General features: G+C 46.1%; 1 pseudogene; it reads right to left on the bottom strand.

Moving 5' to 3' along the window:
• The window catches only part of LOC124037392, a 202799-nt pseudogene that overhangs the window by 48737 nt on the left and 137960 nt on the right, over positions 1-16102 (bottom strand).

The raw sequence follows: 16102 nt of genomic DNA on the forward strand, positions 1-16102 counted from the left end.
ATCATTCATAGTGGATTATGAATTAAGGGTGAGATGATTGTAAGCCTATTTTCAAGAATAGGCTGTTGGATAATCGTCAACTGTGAGCCGTGTTATAAGGGGAGTAAAACATTCAATTGCGAAAAAGCACACACACACACACACACACACACACACACACACACACACACACACACACACACACACACACACACACACACACACACACACACACACACACACACACACACACACACACACACACACACACACACACACACACACACACACACACACACACACACCATCCATGAGCTTCTCTATGTTATGCCACCTGAGACACAAGACGTGCAAATAAGAAATTGAAGCTACAAGCAGCAGCTCCAACATCACAAGCCCAAATATGTCTCCTAGCAACATCTCAGCCACACACTTCAAAAACACAAAAACATTTGCGAGAGACATCAAAGCCCAGGCAGATAAAAAAATGTTTTAACTGCACCTAAAGCCAACCAGACCAGGATGACAGTATGGAAGCTAACTAGCACAACATGCTAACACACAGTACACAGCAACATGAGAGCCGAGCGGGGGAAACAAAAACCCCATGTTACCATGGCCTTATAGAAAGACACTATGGGTGGCAGCCAGCCAGGCCACACAAACAGCCATGCGCCCAGGTTGAGCTCACATCAGTGGGGTAAAGAAGGCCAGGTGTACTGGGGGCCCCCACCTGGTTGCTGCTGCCGCGGCCCATGGGGCCTGGCGGGCCTAGTAAGGACCCCAGAGAAGAAGGGCCGGAGGAGAAGAGGGGGTTGTTGTTGGTGGGGCGGAGGTGGGGGCCAGAGGGGCTGTAGTTGAAGTGCTGCATCTGGGTTACCGTGTGGTGGCGCGCGGAGGCCATCTTTGCCTGATGCCTCCGGAGCTGAATGAGCAGGAGGGTGAGTTCCTCCGGCTGCATGTGTAATAGCAGTGTGTCCCATGGGGGTCAGAGGGAGGGAGTGGCGGAGTTAATATCCCAACGCAGATAGACATCCCAACGCAGATAGACATCCCAACGCAGATAGACATCCCAACGCAGATAGACTGCCCAACGCAGATAGACTGCCCAACGCAGATAGACTGCCCAACGCAGATAGACTGCCAAACAGTTAGTCAAGATACTCAACAGCTCGGTCCTGTTAGCACCAAACGTTCCATGATAATTACATTTAGGGTTGGCACAATTTCCGAATAATAGTGTAATCGACAATTATCGACAGTAACCGTGAACCCCCCCCCAAAAAAGAATAGCTTTCATACATTCAGTGTAGAAGGGGTGGGAATTCAACTTCCTTTTCAAGTAGATCTAGTTTACCCAATAGCAGTTTCACATTTTTACATGAAGAGGGTAAAGCTGTGTTGCGTTCATTAGGTATCGCATTAAAATCAATTATAAGCTCAAAATATTTGTTGGCAAAAATGACAATAACTGTGGTCATTTGCATGGCAATTAATTACTACATCAAATTCCATAACCGCCACAGCCCTAATTACATTCCAACTTTGCAATCTTACTGGAGACTTCACAAAAGTCAAACAAATTGTAGTGGAGACACCTTACCAGTTTTGCAGGCAGTGTTATGTTGGCTAGCAAAGTGATATAGCTAACTAACTAGCTAAGTTGTTTCACCCCACATTTAGCCAAGTTTGCTAGCTAAAGTTATTAACAGTAAGTTAGCCACCGCTCCTACACTCTTCTGCTAGCTACAGTAACAATATTGTGTCACTAACACGTCTTAAAAAATAACAAAGTGTCTCCGGTTGTGTTTAAATTTTACCGATAAGGACGCAGTCCACATTCCAAGTGTATTACCTTGGAACTATTGATCCCGACACGGAGGCCATTCAAATATCTCTATCTACATCTGAAAACTATAGGAACCAGAATGTTGCTGGTTCACGTCCCATAGCTGTCCTAGTAAAGAAGTACTGTAAGTTAACCCGATGGCAAGGTGTCCACATTATTCAAGAAACACTCGATCCCCGACTTCATGTTATTATCTAACGCACCATGTTTGGGTTGTGACTGGGTGTGTGAGGCCGTACCGTCTTCCCGTGAAGGCTGGGCGCGCTGACCGTGTGTGTGATGTAGCAGGAGGGAGGGATGGATCGTCTGTCGATGGTTGCAGCCTGGTGAACACACACACACACACACACACACACACACACACACACACACACACACACACACACACACACACACACACACACACACACACACACACACACACACACACACACACACACACACACACACACACACACCAGTCCATTAAGCTGCCGTTATTACACCTGCATAATACTGTCAGAAAAATGACAAACCTGTCATTATTCAAATTCTTACGTTGAGCAGCTGAGACTTGGCTCTCCGGGGGGACCCAGCCACAGGCACATCCAGCGCGGGCCTCTCTCCCAGGGGCATTACTACCACCCGGTCAGCAGGCGTATGGGGCCTCCGCTGAGGGGACAGGGCCCTGGAGCTCCGTGGGGGTCCCAGTGGGGGGATGTCAGAGGGATCAGGGGGTACCGACACACAGCGGGGCACCTCGGAGCTGGGCCGTGGGGGGGGGGCCGTGGAGGGGGCCGGTGCCCGAAGGGGTAGTCCGGGGAAGGTGTGTAGAGGGGGGCGGTGGGGCTGCCGTGGCGGAACTGGTGGCGCTGCTGCCACTCATACAGCTGCCATACGGTGCCAGGCCCACCGATGCCACCCCCGTCCCTGGCATCGGTACCCTGGGAGTTTGGGGGTCCGAGGCGGAAGTGGCTAAGGCGGTCCTGGGCATATTTGTACTCCCCGTGGCGTGCAGCCGTGGGGGGGCTGTGGCGTGGGGTCTTTGGTAGTGTCTGGTAGGCCTCCAGGCCGATGAACGTGGGCTGGGTCGGAGGGGTGTGGCGGGGCAGGGTACTCCCTCTAGAGGGGGTACTAAAGGATGGAGAACAGGTCAGAGGTCAGACAAAGACAAGATGGTGAACTGTGTGTCATCGTGTTGCTGATCTACATTTTTCTGGCTTAGCAGAGTCTGAGTACAGTAGTGAAGCTAAGTGTTATGAAGCTTTGACTGACACATGTTTGCATTATTCCCAGAGCACCACTAGAGGGAGATGTTGGCTCTGGCTGTATACACCCCGTAACCTTTATGTCCATGACGCACATAAATCAACCAAGCCTAAACACCGAACATTATCTAGTAGAATGATTTTGCGTGCGTGTGCCTGCATGTGTGTATGAAAGTATTTGGTTGAATGCACCACAACATTTGTGAGTGTGCTGTGTAGGGTAGGCCGATGATAAACACTCATATGAGTGGTGGTGTGACGTGAACCGTGACCTTTACCCTTTGTGCTCGACCCTCTGCACCTTGACCCAGTGTTCCACCTGATCCAGGGCACTCCTCCTCTGCACCTGCCTGTGAGTATCCATCACCTGGGGGGGCAGGGTGGCCCTCTGGTACGTCCCAGTCCCCATCCCGTTGGGCTCCAGGGTGGGTGTCCCGTTCCTCAGACAGGCCCCGGGGGGTAGGGTTGAGGTGGTGTACGACAGGGCGCGCATTTGCACCCTGGAGGAGGGCGCAGATGTAGTTGAGGAGGCTGAGTATGGTGGAAGGGGAGAGAGACTGCTAGGAGGGACGGCATCCATTTCAATTTGAATGTTCCCACCACCAAGGACAATTTCTGAAGCAATGGGATTGGGCGTGTCGTTCCAGAAGCTACAGTGCTGCTCGGTTTCTCGGTGGATGTCAGCCGGTTGGAGGACCACCCCATCGCTATGGAGATGGAGGTCGACTGGGGGATGGGGGACGTTCTCAGTATAGTTGTTGACGTGGTTGGTTTGTGGTACTGCCTGGTGCTCTGACACGCTGGGCATTTCCGATATCTCCGATGTTTCCGAAGGTCTAGGAAGAGAACGAGAGAGCGAGGTTTTAGTTTGGCTCTCGACTGATAGCAACAACACAATTATTGCCATTGTATCAGGACAGTGTAACTAGGGTTTGCACAACTCCAGTAACTTTCCCAAAACTTCTGGTTTGGAGGATAATTGTACAACCCTAGTAAGAACATTGAGTCTATCTCCACATGTTTCATACCTCTAACCTCTCACAGGAGTTCTGTTTAGAGCCCGACTGATATATCGGTTCACCAATATTGGCCTTTTACTGGGGACGATAATTCCACCAATAACCAAAATTCAATAAATAACATGAAAAAAGGCAATCTCATGCTGATCTGAATACTTGCCGTCATTATAGTCACAATGTATGAAATCAACAATTGAAGGATAGTTATTGGACAATTGCTCTTTTGGATAGCAAATCATGATTACACGTTTTCATTTCCCTGCTGTAAAACAGTATATCAGCAGATATATCGGTATTGGTAAGTTTTGTCCCCCAAAAAACGAAATTGGTATCGGACCCAAAAAAAACTATACGGTCAGGCTCAACTTATGTTAGATCTAACTTTCAGTAGTTCACTAGAGAGTCATTATTTGATCACTTCATATCTCCAATGACAACTAAGTGCAGTGTTAAACATTAGCATAGCATTTCAAATTAAATCAAATTTATTTATATAGCCCTTCGTACATCAGCTGATATCTCAAAGTGCTGTACAGTAATCCAGCCTAAAACCCCAAACAGCAAGCAATGCAGGTGTAGAAGCACGGTGGCTAGGAAAAACTCTCTAGAAAGGCCAAAACCTAGGAAGAAACCTAGAGAGGAACCAGGCTATGTGGGGTGGCCAGTCCTCTTCTGGCTGTGCCGGGTGGAGATTATAACAGAACATGGCCAAGATGTTCAAATGTTCATAGGATGGCATTTAGCCTTCATTGACACTAACATGAAGGGCCCATCAAAGTAGGATACAGGGCCCTAGCATCCCAGCTACAGGGAAAACCAGGCAAATCCCCCCCATCTAGAGTAAAAAAACTGGGCTACTTAGCATTAGAATATTAGTGTGGCCTAGCTTGGGTCTCTCATGCTTGCTAAACTGACAGCCACTTGTGCTAAGGCAAACAGCTCAGCGTGGCTAAAGGATTGGCGGGGAATGAGCGGTCATATTTGCGCTGATAGACACAATTATTTCCCTCCACTGACACATGAATAATAGATATGAGCCTCTCATTAATCAAATACAACGTTCCAGGATGGCTCATCAAATACAGCGTTCCAGGATGGCTCATCAAATACAACGCTCCAGGATGGCTCATCAAATACAACGCTCCAGGATGGCTCATCAAATACAACGCTCCAGGATGGCTCATCAAATACAGCGCTCCAGGATGGCTCATCAAATACAACGCTCCAGGATGGCTCATCAAATACAGAGCTCCAGGATGGCTCATCAAATACAACGCTCCAGGATGGCTCATCAAATACAACGCTCCAGGATGGCTCATCAAATACAGAGCTCCAGGATGGCTCATCAAATACAGCGCTCCAGGATGGCTCATCAAATACAGAGCTCCAGGATGGCTCATCAAATACAGAGCTCCAGGATGGCTCATCAAATACAGCGTTCCAGGATGGCTCATCAAATACAGCGTGATACCTAGCCTAGACTAGACAGAGATAACTACCCTAGACAAGACAGGGATACCTAGCCTAGACTAGACAGGGATACCTAGCCTAGACTAGATAGGGATACCTAGCCTAGACTAGATAGAGATACCTAGCCTAGACTAGATAGAGATACCTAGCCTAGACTAGATAGAGATACCTAGCCTAGACTAGATAGGGATACCTAGCCTAGACTAGATAGAGATACCTAGCCTAGACTAGATAGAGATACCTAGCCTAGACTAGATAGAGATACCTAGACTAGACAGAGATACTCTAGCCTAGACTAGACAGAGATACTCTAGCCTAGACAGAGATACCCTACCCTAGACTAGACTAGACAGAGATACCTAGACTAGACAGAAATACCTAGACTAGACAGAAATACCCAGACTAGACAGAGATACCATAGCCTAGACTAGACAAAGATACTCTAGCCTAGCCTAGACAGAGATAGCTAGACTAGACAGAGATACTCTAGCCTAGACTAGACAGAGATACTCTAGCCTAGACTAGACAGAGATACTCTAGCCTAGACTAGACAGAGATACTCTAGCCTAGACTAGACAGAGATACTCTAGCCTAGACTAGACAGAGATACTCTAGCCTAGACTAGACAGAGATACTCTAGCCTAGACTAGACAGAGATACCTAGACTAGACTAGACAGAGATACCTAGACTAGACTAGACAGAAATACCTAGCCTAGCCAGAGATACCTAGCCTAGACTAGAGAGACACTATAGCCTAGACTAGAGAGACACTATAGCCTAGACTAGACAGACATACTCTAGCCTAGACTAGACAGACATACTCTAGCCTAGACTAGACAGACATACTCTAGCCTAGACTAGACAGAGATACTCTAGCCTAGACTAGACAGAGATACCTAGCCTAGACTAGACAGAGATACCTAGACTAGACAGAGATACTCTAGCCTAGACTAGACAGAGATACTCTAGCCTAGACTAGACAGAGATACCTAGACTAGACTAGACAGAAATACCTAGCCTAGCCAGAGATACCTAGCCTAGCCAGAGATACCTAGACTAGACAGAGATACCTAGCCTAGACTAGAGAGACACTATAGCCTAGACTAGACAGAGATACTCTAGCCTAGACTAGACAGAGATACCTAGACTAGACAGAGATACCTAGACTAGACAGAGATACCTAGACTAGACAGAGATACCTAGACTAAACAAGACAGAAATACCTAGACTAGACACCTAGACTAGACAGAGATACCTAGCCTAGACTAGACAGAGATACCTAGACTAGACAGAGATACCTAGACTAGACAGAGATACCTAGACTAGACAAGACAGAGATACCTAGACTAGACAAGACAGAGATACCTAGACTAGACAGAAATACCTAGACTAGACACCTAGACTAGACAGAGATACCTAGCCTAGACTAGACAGAGATACCTAGACTAGAACGAGATACCTAGACTAGACTAGAAAGAGATACCTAGACTAGACAGAAATACCTAGACTAGACAGAGATACCTAGAATAGACAAGACAGAAATACCTAGACTAGACAAGACAGAAATACCTAGACTAGACAAGACAGAAATACCTAGACTAGACAAGACAGAAATACCTAGACTAGACAAGACAGAAATACCTAGACTAGACAAGACAGAAATACCTAGACTAGACAAGACAGAAATACCTAGACTAGACAAGACAGAAATACCTAGACTAGACAAGACAGAAATACCTAGACTAGACAAGACAGAAATACCTAGACTAGACAAGACAGAAATACCTAGACTAGACAAGACAGAAATACCTAGACTAGACAAGACAGAAATACCTAGACTAGACAAGACAGAAATACCTAGACTAGACAAGACAGAAATACATAGACAAGACAGAAATACCTAGACTAGACAGAAATACCTAGAATAGACAGAGATACCTAGACTAGACTAGACAGACATACCTAGACTAGACAAGACATAAATACCTAGACTAGACAGAGATACCTAGACTAGAAAGAGATACCTAGACTAGACTAGAAAGAGATACCTAGACTAGACTAGAAAGAGATACCTAGACTAGACTAGAAAGAGATACCTAGACTAGAAAGAGATACCTAGACTAGACAGAGATACCGTAGCCTAGACTAGACAGAGATACCATAGAGTAGACGGAGATACACTAGACAAGACAGAAATACCTAGACTAGACAGAGATACCCTAGCCTAGACTAGACAGAGATACCTAGACTAGACTAGACAGAGATACCTAGACTAGACTAGACAGAGATACCTAGACTAGACTAGATAGAGATACCCTAGACTAGAATTCTTTCCAATGTGTCAAGTAATTATATTTTTGTGTTCTCATTATTTGGTTGGGTCTAATTGCTGTCCTAGGGCTCTGTTTGTGGACCAGATTGCTTAGGGGACTCTTCTCAAGGTGCATCTCTTTGTGATGGCTTTGTTATGGAAAGTTTGGAAATTGCTTCTTTTTAGGCGGTTGTAGAATTTAACGTCTCTTTTCTGGATTTTGAAAATTAGCGGGTCTAGGCCTAATGCTCTGAATGCATTATTTGGTGTTTTACGTTGTACACAGAGGATATTTCTGCAGAATTCAACATGCAGAGTCTCAATTTGCAGGCTGTCTGTCTGTCTGGCTCTCTCTCTCCAGCAGAGAGACAGAGCTGCAATCTCTTGGGCTCTGTGTGGGTGTTTGTTTGTGTACCAATGCAATTTGTGAGCATGGTGAATGCACTCTCTGCTGCAAAGGCATACACACGCATCGACACTCACAATCAATGAGACTGACAGACTGGCAAACAAATGTGTCTCTCTTTCCCCAGACAGACATATTCAGAGAGACACGGAGTTAAGAATTGCCACGCACGCACCATTCACTCACTCACTCACTCACTCACTCACTCACTCACTCACTCACTCACTCACTCACTCACTCACTCACTCACTCACTCACTCACTCACTCACTCACTCACTCACTCACTCACTCACTCACTCACTCACTCACTCACTCACAAAAGTGCAAATTCCCAGGCAGCGTACCTCTTGGTTCCATGGTGAACTTTCCCCTAGGTACAGATCTAGAGATCAGCTTCCCGTCCCCAGATATAAACCTTAACCATTGGTGGGCATAATGCTAAACTGACCCAGGATCTAGGCCAGGGCCACTTTAACGACAACTACCTCTTGAGGCTGGCGGTGTGGTTCTGCATCAGCGCCGCCTGGTTCATGGCCTTCACCCAGCCGTTCATTTCTTCTTGTGTGTCGGCGCTGAAGAAGTAGGTCCGCATGCCGCTGTGCTCCGCCTGCGAGCCAATCACAGAGCTCCGGTTGTAAATATATGAGCGCATGCCTGTGTGGCTGGCCTATGGGAGAGGAGAGAGGGAGGGTCAGAGTAAGGAAGAGTGATGGATGTGGGATCAGGCCAAAGGGGTAGATAGCAGGGTTGGGGTCAGGGTCAGTTGAGTTTTGCCTACTATTTTTTCAATGAACTGAATTGAGAACTGAATTGACCCCAACCCTGGTAGAGATGGATGAAGAAGTGTTGAACAATTAAAAGAGACAGGGACATTAACCAATGTCTGCCCATGGAGACAAACGCGTTCAAGTCAGCCAATAGAGAGAAAGAGAGACGTCAGCATCAGTCAATACAAACACAAACATATCCGTATTGGCCAATATAGAAACTGAGATACTATAAGGACCAGCCAATAGACATAGAGACAAGAGGCCAGCCAATTGAGAATGGAGAAAGACATCCAGACTGACCAATGGACAAAGAGCAGCATGAGTGACATAACAAAATAATATCAAGGTCCTATCCAACCCACAACAGAGGACACTGTAAGCCAATCAACAAGAAGTAAGCCTAGAAAGAGCCATTGTGACATGGCCATACCAACATGCTGCTGAATTGTTTGTACTTCTGTTTATACATGTCTTATGCTGGTCTTTATGGCTTGTTCTGATTCTCCACACGTTTCCTAAAGTGTGCACTTGAAGACTTCCCATCATGGATTTAACAATGGTGGGGAAACCACATACAGTCAACGTTTCCACCAATCCAATGTGTTTAAAATCCATGACAGGGAGTATGCAAGTGCACACTTTAGGAGAAGGATGGCAAATCAGGACTCCAATCAGTCCACATCCCTATGGCTGAGTTCCAATTCTCTAAGCCTTCATCCAGAAGTGTGCACTTGTTCACTTCCCCTCATGTATTTACAAGCATTGGATTGGTGCAAGCATAGTTGGGAGGGAGTTTCTACCATATTCTACCAGTCTGTTCCTTTTAAATACATTTTTTTTTTTTATTTTTTATTTTACGAGGCAAGTCAGTTAAGAACAAATTCTTATTTTCAATGACGGCCTAGGAACAGTGGGTCAACTGCCTGTTCAGGGGCAGAACGACAGATTTGTACCTTGTCAGCTCAGGGATTCGAACTTGCAACCTTTCGGTTACTAGTCCAACACTCTAACCACTAGGCTAGGCTACCCTGCCGCCCCGTGAGGGGAAGAATAGACCAGTCTAGTGAGGGGAAGAGTAGACCAGTCTAGTGAGGGGAAGAGTAGACCAGTCTAGTGAGGGGAAGAGTAGACCAGTCTAGTGAGGGGAAGAGTAGACCAGTCTAGTGAGGGGAAGAGTAGACCAGTCTAGTGAGGGGAAGAGTAGACCAGTCTAGTGAGGGGAAGAGTAGACCAGTCTAGTGAGGGGGGAGTAGACCAGTCTAGTGAGGGGAGAGTAGACCAGTCTGGTGAGGGGAGAGTAGACCAGTCTGGTGAGGGGAGAGTAGACCAGTCTAGTGAGGGGAAGAGTAGACCAGTCTAGTGAGGGGAAGAGTAGACCAGTCTAGTGAGGGGAAGAGTAGACCAGTCTAGTGAGGGGAAGAGTAGACCAGTCTAGTGAGGGGAAGAGTAGACCAGTCTAGTGAGGGGAAGAGTAGACCAGTCTAGTGAGTCTAGTGAGGGAAGAGTAGACCAGTCTAGTGAGGGGAAGAGTAGACCAGTCTAGTGAGGGGGAGTAGACCAGTCTAGTGAGGGGGAGTAGACCAGTCTAGTGAGGGAGAGTAGATCAGTCTAGTGAGGGGAAGAGTAGACCAGTCTAGTGAGGGGGGAGTAGATCAGTCTAGTGAGGGGAAAAGTAGACCAGTCTAGTGAGGGGAGAGTAGACCAGTCTAGTGAGGGGAAGAGTAGACCAGTCTAGTGAGGGGAAGAGTAGACCAGTCTAGTGAGGGGAAGAGTAGACCAGTCTAGTGAGGGGGGAGTAGACCAGTCTAGTGAGGGGAGGAGTAGACCAGTCTAGTGAGGTGAAGAGTAGACCAGTCTAGTGAGGGGAAGAGTAGACCAGTCTAGTGAGGGGAAGAGTAGACCAGTCTAGTGATGGGAAGAGTAGACCAGCCTAGTGAGGGGAAGAGTAGACCAGTCTGGTGAGGGGAAGAGTAGACCAGTCTATGAGTGCCGGAGCCTGTTGGGTTTCTGTTCTACCTGATAATTAACCCTATGAGTGCCGGAGCCTGTTGGGTTTCTGTTCTACCTGATAATTAACCCTATGAGTGCCGAAGTCTGTTGGGTTTCTGTTCTACCTGATAATTAACCCTATGAGGGCAGGAGCTTGTTGTGTTTCTGTTCTACCTGATAATTAACCCTATGAGGGCAGGAGCTTGTTGGGTTTCTGTTCTACCTGATAATTCATTGAACACACCTGGTGTCCCAGGTCTAAGTCAGCCTCTGATTAGAGGGGAACAATGAAACTGTCTTGGAGGTCCAGAGTTGTGTTTGAGGGTCTATGCAAGGGCCGTGTTTTAAATGGCACCCTATTCCCAATTACTGCACTTCTTTTGATAAGGGCCCTGGTGTGATTTGGAACCAGACGGCAGCCCATGCAAATGCTTTGTAATGAACAGTAATTGAACACAAATTTCTTTCCCTCTTTGATTCATTCATTAAAAATGTATGCAGTTTAATTAACTTTGTGGAGAGGAAGTGGGAAGTGTCTCCGTAAAAGGAAGCAGAGGTGTAATGTAATTTGGGTGCCATTTCTTCATTTGAGTGTTAGTATCTTATTAATGTGGATTTTGCCTGACTCTATGATTGATAGAAACAGGGCTTTTCGAGTTGAGGGTGTTGTTAGTGACACGACAATACTTACAACAGCATACACACATATATTCACACTAACACACACTCCTGCAGGTTGACAGTGTAATACTAAGGCTCTTAGCCCCAGGCAGTGGTTCTGGAAGGTCAGGCCAGAAGGCTGCCTCTCCCCCCTGGGGAGGTCTTAAATCTGCTCCCTGGCTTGGCCCGGCCTAGTCTGGGTTAAGCCTATAGTGTACACTTCCCCTCTCCTAACCATTTGTGGGGGAAATGCAAAACTGACCTGAGATCAGCGTCGAAAGGCAAAATGCCCCTACTCCATACAGTATAGCAGCAGAAGAGATAACGTAGCTACTGGCCAGGCCACAGTGTAAACCAGCTGTCTAATCCCCCTCACTCACCATCAGCATATTGGTAGCTTATGGTAGCCTCTTCAGTTCTCTGGACAAGCTTCTAGCTGTTACTTAACTAGTTCATTGGCTGGACAAGCTTCTAGCTGTTACTTAACTAGTTCATTGGCTGGACAAGCTTCTAGCTGTTACTTAACTAGTTCATTGGCTGGACAAGCTTCTAGCTGTTACTTAACTAGTTCAATAGCTGGACAAGCTTCTAGCTGTTACTTAACTAGTTCATTGGCTGGACAAGCTTCTAGCTGTTACTTAACTAGTTCAATAGCTGGACAAGCTTCTAGCTGTTACTTAACTAGTTCAATGGCTGCCCTGTTGTTCATAGGTGGATGTACAGCACAGGCTCGCCTACACCCTCACTGTCTTGTACAGCTAACCTTCTGGGGACACACAATTCACTCCCATTCAAAATCGTATTTTCCCTAAACCTAACCAATACTCTTACTTTAACCCTAAAACTAACACTAGCTCCTAACCCTTAACGTAATTCTAAACCTAACACTAATTCTAACCTTAACCATAAACCCCTTAGAAATAGCATTTGACCAATAAAACGTCCCCAGTTGATCAAATCTTTGTTTGTTTACTATTCTTGTGTGGACTTCTGGTCCCCACAATAATATTTAAAAACACTGACACACACACAATCTTTCTATACCATCTGCTACCCTGTAACTTTCCAATAACTGCTGTGTCTTTTCAGACCAATATAAGTATGTGCAGACACGGAACTACACAGGGCCTGGTCTCCAATAACAGCCCTAACCACAGCCTCTTCACTGTAGCAAGAATGCCGAGTGGGACATTCAGCACCGTGTGACAGTCACACCTCCACTGCTCACCCTGGGCAAGTCTCTCTCCCGCTCTCCCTCCTCAAAAATAGCCTGTAGTCCCAGACAGGAAGGCTAAAAATATCAGCAGTCCTCTTCTTCCTCTCCCCAGCCCCTCAGACAAGCAGGCCTTTTTTTTGTCCCTTCTTTCTAAATCCATTATATTCCAGGTCAGCATAGGGCCTGGGTCACGTCCCAAATGGGAGCCTATTCCCTACATAGTGCACTACTTTTGACCAGAGCCCAATCAAAAGTAGTCGACTATGTAGGGGCTAAGGTGCCATTGGTACGTTGCTCTGGTCTCTAAACTGAGAACAAAAACTCAAACTCTCACATAGAAATACGTTTACCTCCAATCAATACATGACATGATCAATACATGACTTGAACAGTTTCTACTCGTCTGCATAATGGAAATGAAGATTGGAACTGTATAGGATGTGAATATTGTGTTTAATAAATGTCCCAATTTGGTTTGTGTTGCCTTGACAACTATTATTGCTTGACTAGGGCCATAGGAGTCAGCTAGACAACACAAACATGTGATTCCAGAACAGCAGGCATTTGAGGAGAACATAAATATTATTCCACTGAAATAAAAATCTATCAAATAGTCAACCCTCCTCCATGAGTGGCATGTTGGATATGAGAGCAAACAGAGGAAATATGGAGGTTTAGCCAACACACATAACGAGGTATGAGCAATGAGATCATACAAGAAGGAGAGAACAGACTAAATGGAGTAACCAAGACACATCAGTCTCCAAACAAGCATGCTCCAAACAATAAGAACCATATACACACTGTCGTGGTATATATGTCCTATTGTCTGGCAAATTACATGGCAAAAGCAGTAACTGTAGTACAAGTGGTTGGGAGGCCAGTACCTATTTATGAGTGGACGGTGAACTTGTGTTTCATTGGACGACCTCGCACACTCACAGGGGTCCCAGTGAGGCAGCCCACCAATAGGAACAAGAGAGGGAACAGAGTTCAGCGAATAGGGGACAGGGGGTCACCAGCCTCCTAGCTAGGTTGGTTGCCTCAACAGTAGAGGGGAGGGGTGGGAAAGGGAGGTTCTAACCGTGGGGAAATATTTTGGGGATGAAATAGTAGTACTAACTCACGGTAGTGTTGAATGGTTGCAGCACAAACAAACTGACAGGAGAACAGAAAACAGACATCTACAACAGTTCCAGTCCAACCTCCTTTCCCCCTCCGAATCATTTCACATTGAGATATGGACCAGCTTGTATGTATTGGTAGCCTGAGAGTGACTAGCTTCATTGGTTAGTAAAGAATGATGGCCTTCATGTACATGACCACCCTGTTCTGCCTATAGGGTGGTCTCTTGCAGGGTTACAGGTATTAACGGGGGAGGGGGCACTACTCCTTACATTCTCCCAGCTCTTCTGTGGCAACAACAGAATCTTGGAACAGAAAGTAGAAAACACATGCAAGCCATTCTCTATGGGACTCTGGCTACCACACACACACACACACACACACACACACACACACACACACACACACACACACACACACACACACACACACACACACACACACACACACACACACACACACACACACACACACACACACACACACACACACACACACACACACACACACAGCAGTGTGACAGAATACATGAGTTCAGCAGCTCAATAAAACCTGTCTTTGATAAGGGCTTGGAGCAGATTACCGAGCCATTCCAGGGTCAATTCCAACCTGACCAGCCCAGATCTCCACTCCGCCTTCAACTGCATTTAGCCTGTTAGAGTGCAACTGCAAACTGGGTCATAAGAGTCTTTCTCACTGCAGCAGCTTGAGTCAACAGTGGCGTTAGCAGTAAACAACAAACATAAACAGTAAACAACAACCATCGACAGTAAACAATATCCATCGACAGTAAACAACATCCATCGACAGTAAACAACAAACATAAACAGTAAACAACAACCATCGACAGTAAACAATATCCATCGACAGTAAACAACATCCATCGACAGTAAACAACATCCATCGACAGTAAACAACATCCATCGACAGTAAACAACAACCATCGACAGTAAACAACAACCATCGACAGTAAACAACAACCATCGACAGTAAACAACAACCATCGACAGTAAACAACATCCATCGACAGTAAACAACATCCATCGACAGTAAACAACAACCATCAACAGTAAACAACAACCATAAACAACAACACCGCCAGATGATGAACCAACTATAACAGGACAACCGGAGAGCAGTGCTCCTAGGGTCCCAAAATTCCCAGGTTCTCTCAAAATCCTGGTGGGAAGATTCCCAGAATCAGGAGGGAATAAGCAGTAAAATCAGGAAAGTTAGCAGACTTTCCCAACCCTACTGACAGCAGTGTTCCTCAACTCTGGACTGTCCTTGGGTAACACCAAGAATGCACAATTTTGTTCCAGCCCAGCACAAGCACACCTTGTTCAAATAATGAGGGGTTAGATGATTAGGAATGAAATAGAATCAGGTGTTCCTGTGATGGGCTAGAGTTGAGGAACACTGCCTTGGGAACTCAACAGATTTGACCTGCGGGGGTCTGGGTAGGGAGGAAACATTGAATCAATGCCAACAGCCAGAGGGGCAGGAGAGACTGGGGGACATTACTAGGAGACACTGGCCTATATTATACCTGCCGTCTGGCATACAGTCAAGAGACTGAAACTTAAACCCCCATCGACTCAGCATGACAAAAGAGGCAAGCCTGTATGTAGTGTGGAAAGAAATGTCACAGAACCACACTGGCTTCCTGTGGGAATGAAACCACTAGCAGAGAATATTAGAGAAAGATGTGCTTAATCTAGAACCAGATATACAGCTAGAAGCTCAGCCTCTGTCACCGATATAACTCTGTGTCATAGCGGGTAGGATGTCCTAAAATGTACACCATGTTCTAGGTCTGTAGAGAAAACCTAAGGTTAGAAACAAGGCATTTTTTATAAATCTAGTGTCTTCATTTAATAGACAAGCATATTACAAAGTGATCAAAACAGAAAATCATCAATAGCCAATGGGTTGGGAGGATGGATGCAGTTAAATATCTGATTGGATATTTTCAATCCTTGATTGAGAGAATTCTTCTTGTGAACATAGTGACCTCACAGTGATGCACTGCCTCTAAGCCATCGGTTGGTCAAATTGC

Source organism: Oncorhynchus gorbuscha, linkage group LG06 (assembly GCF_021184085.1).
Source record: "Oncorhynchus gorbuscha isolate QuinsamMale2020 ecotype Even-year linkage group LG06, OgorEven_v1.0, whole genome shotgun sequence".
Lineage (NCBI taxonomy): Eukaryota > Metazoa > Chordata > Actinopteri > Salmoniformes > Salmonidae > Oncorhynchus > Oncorhynchus gorbuscha.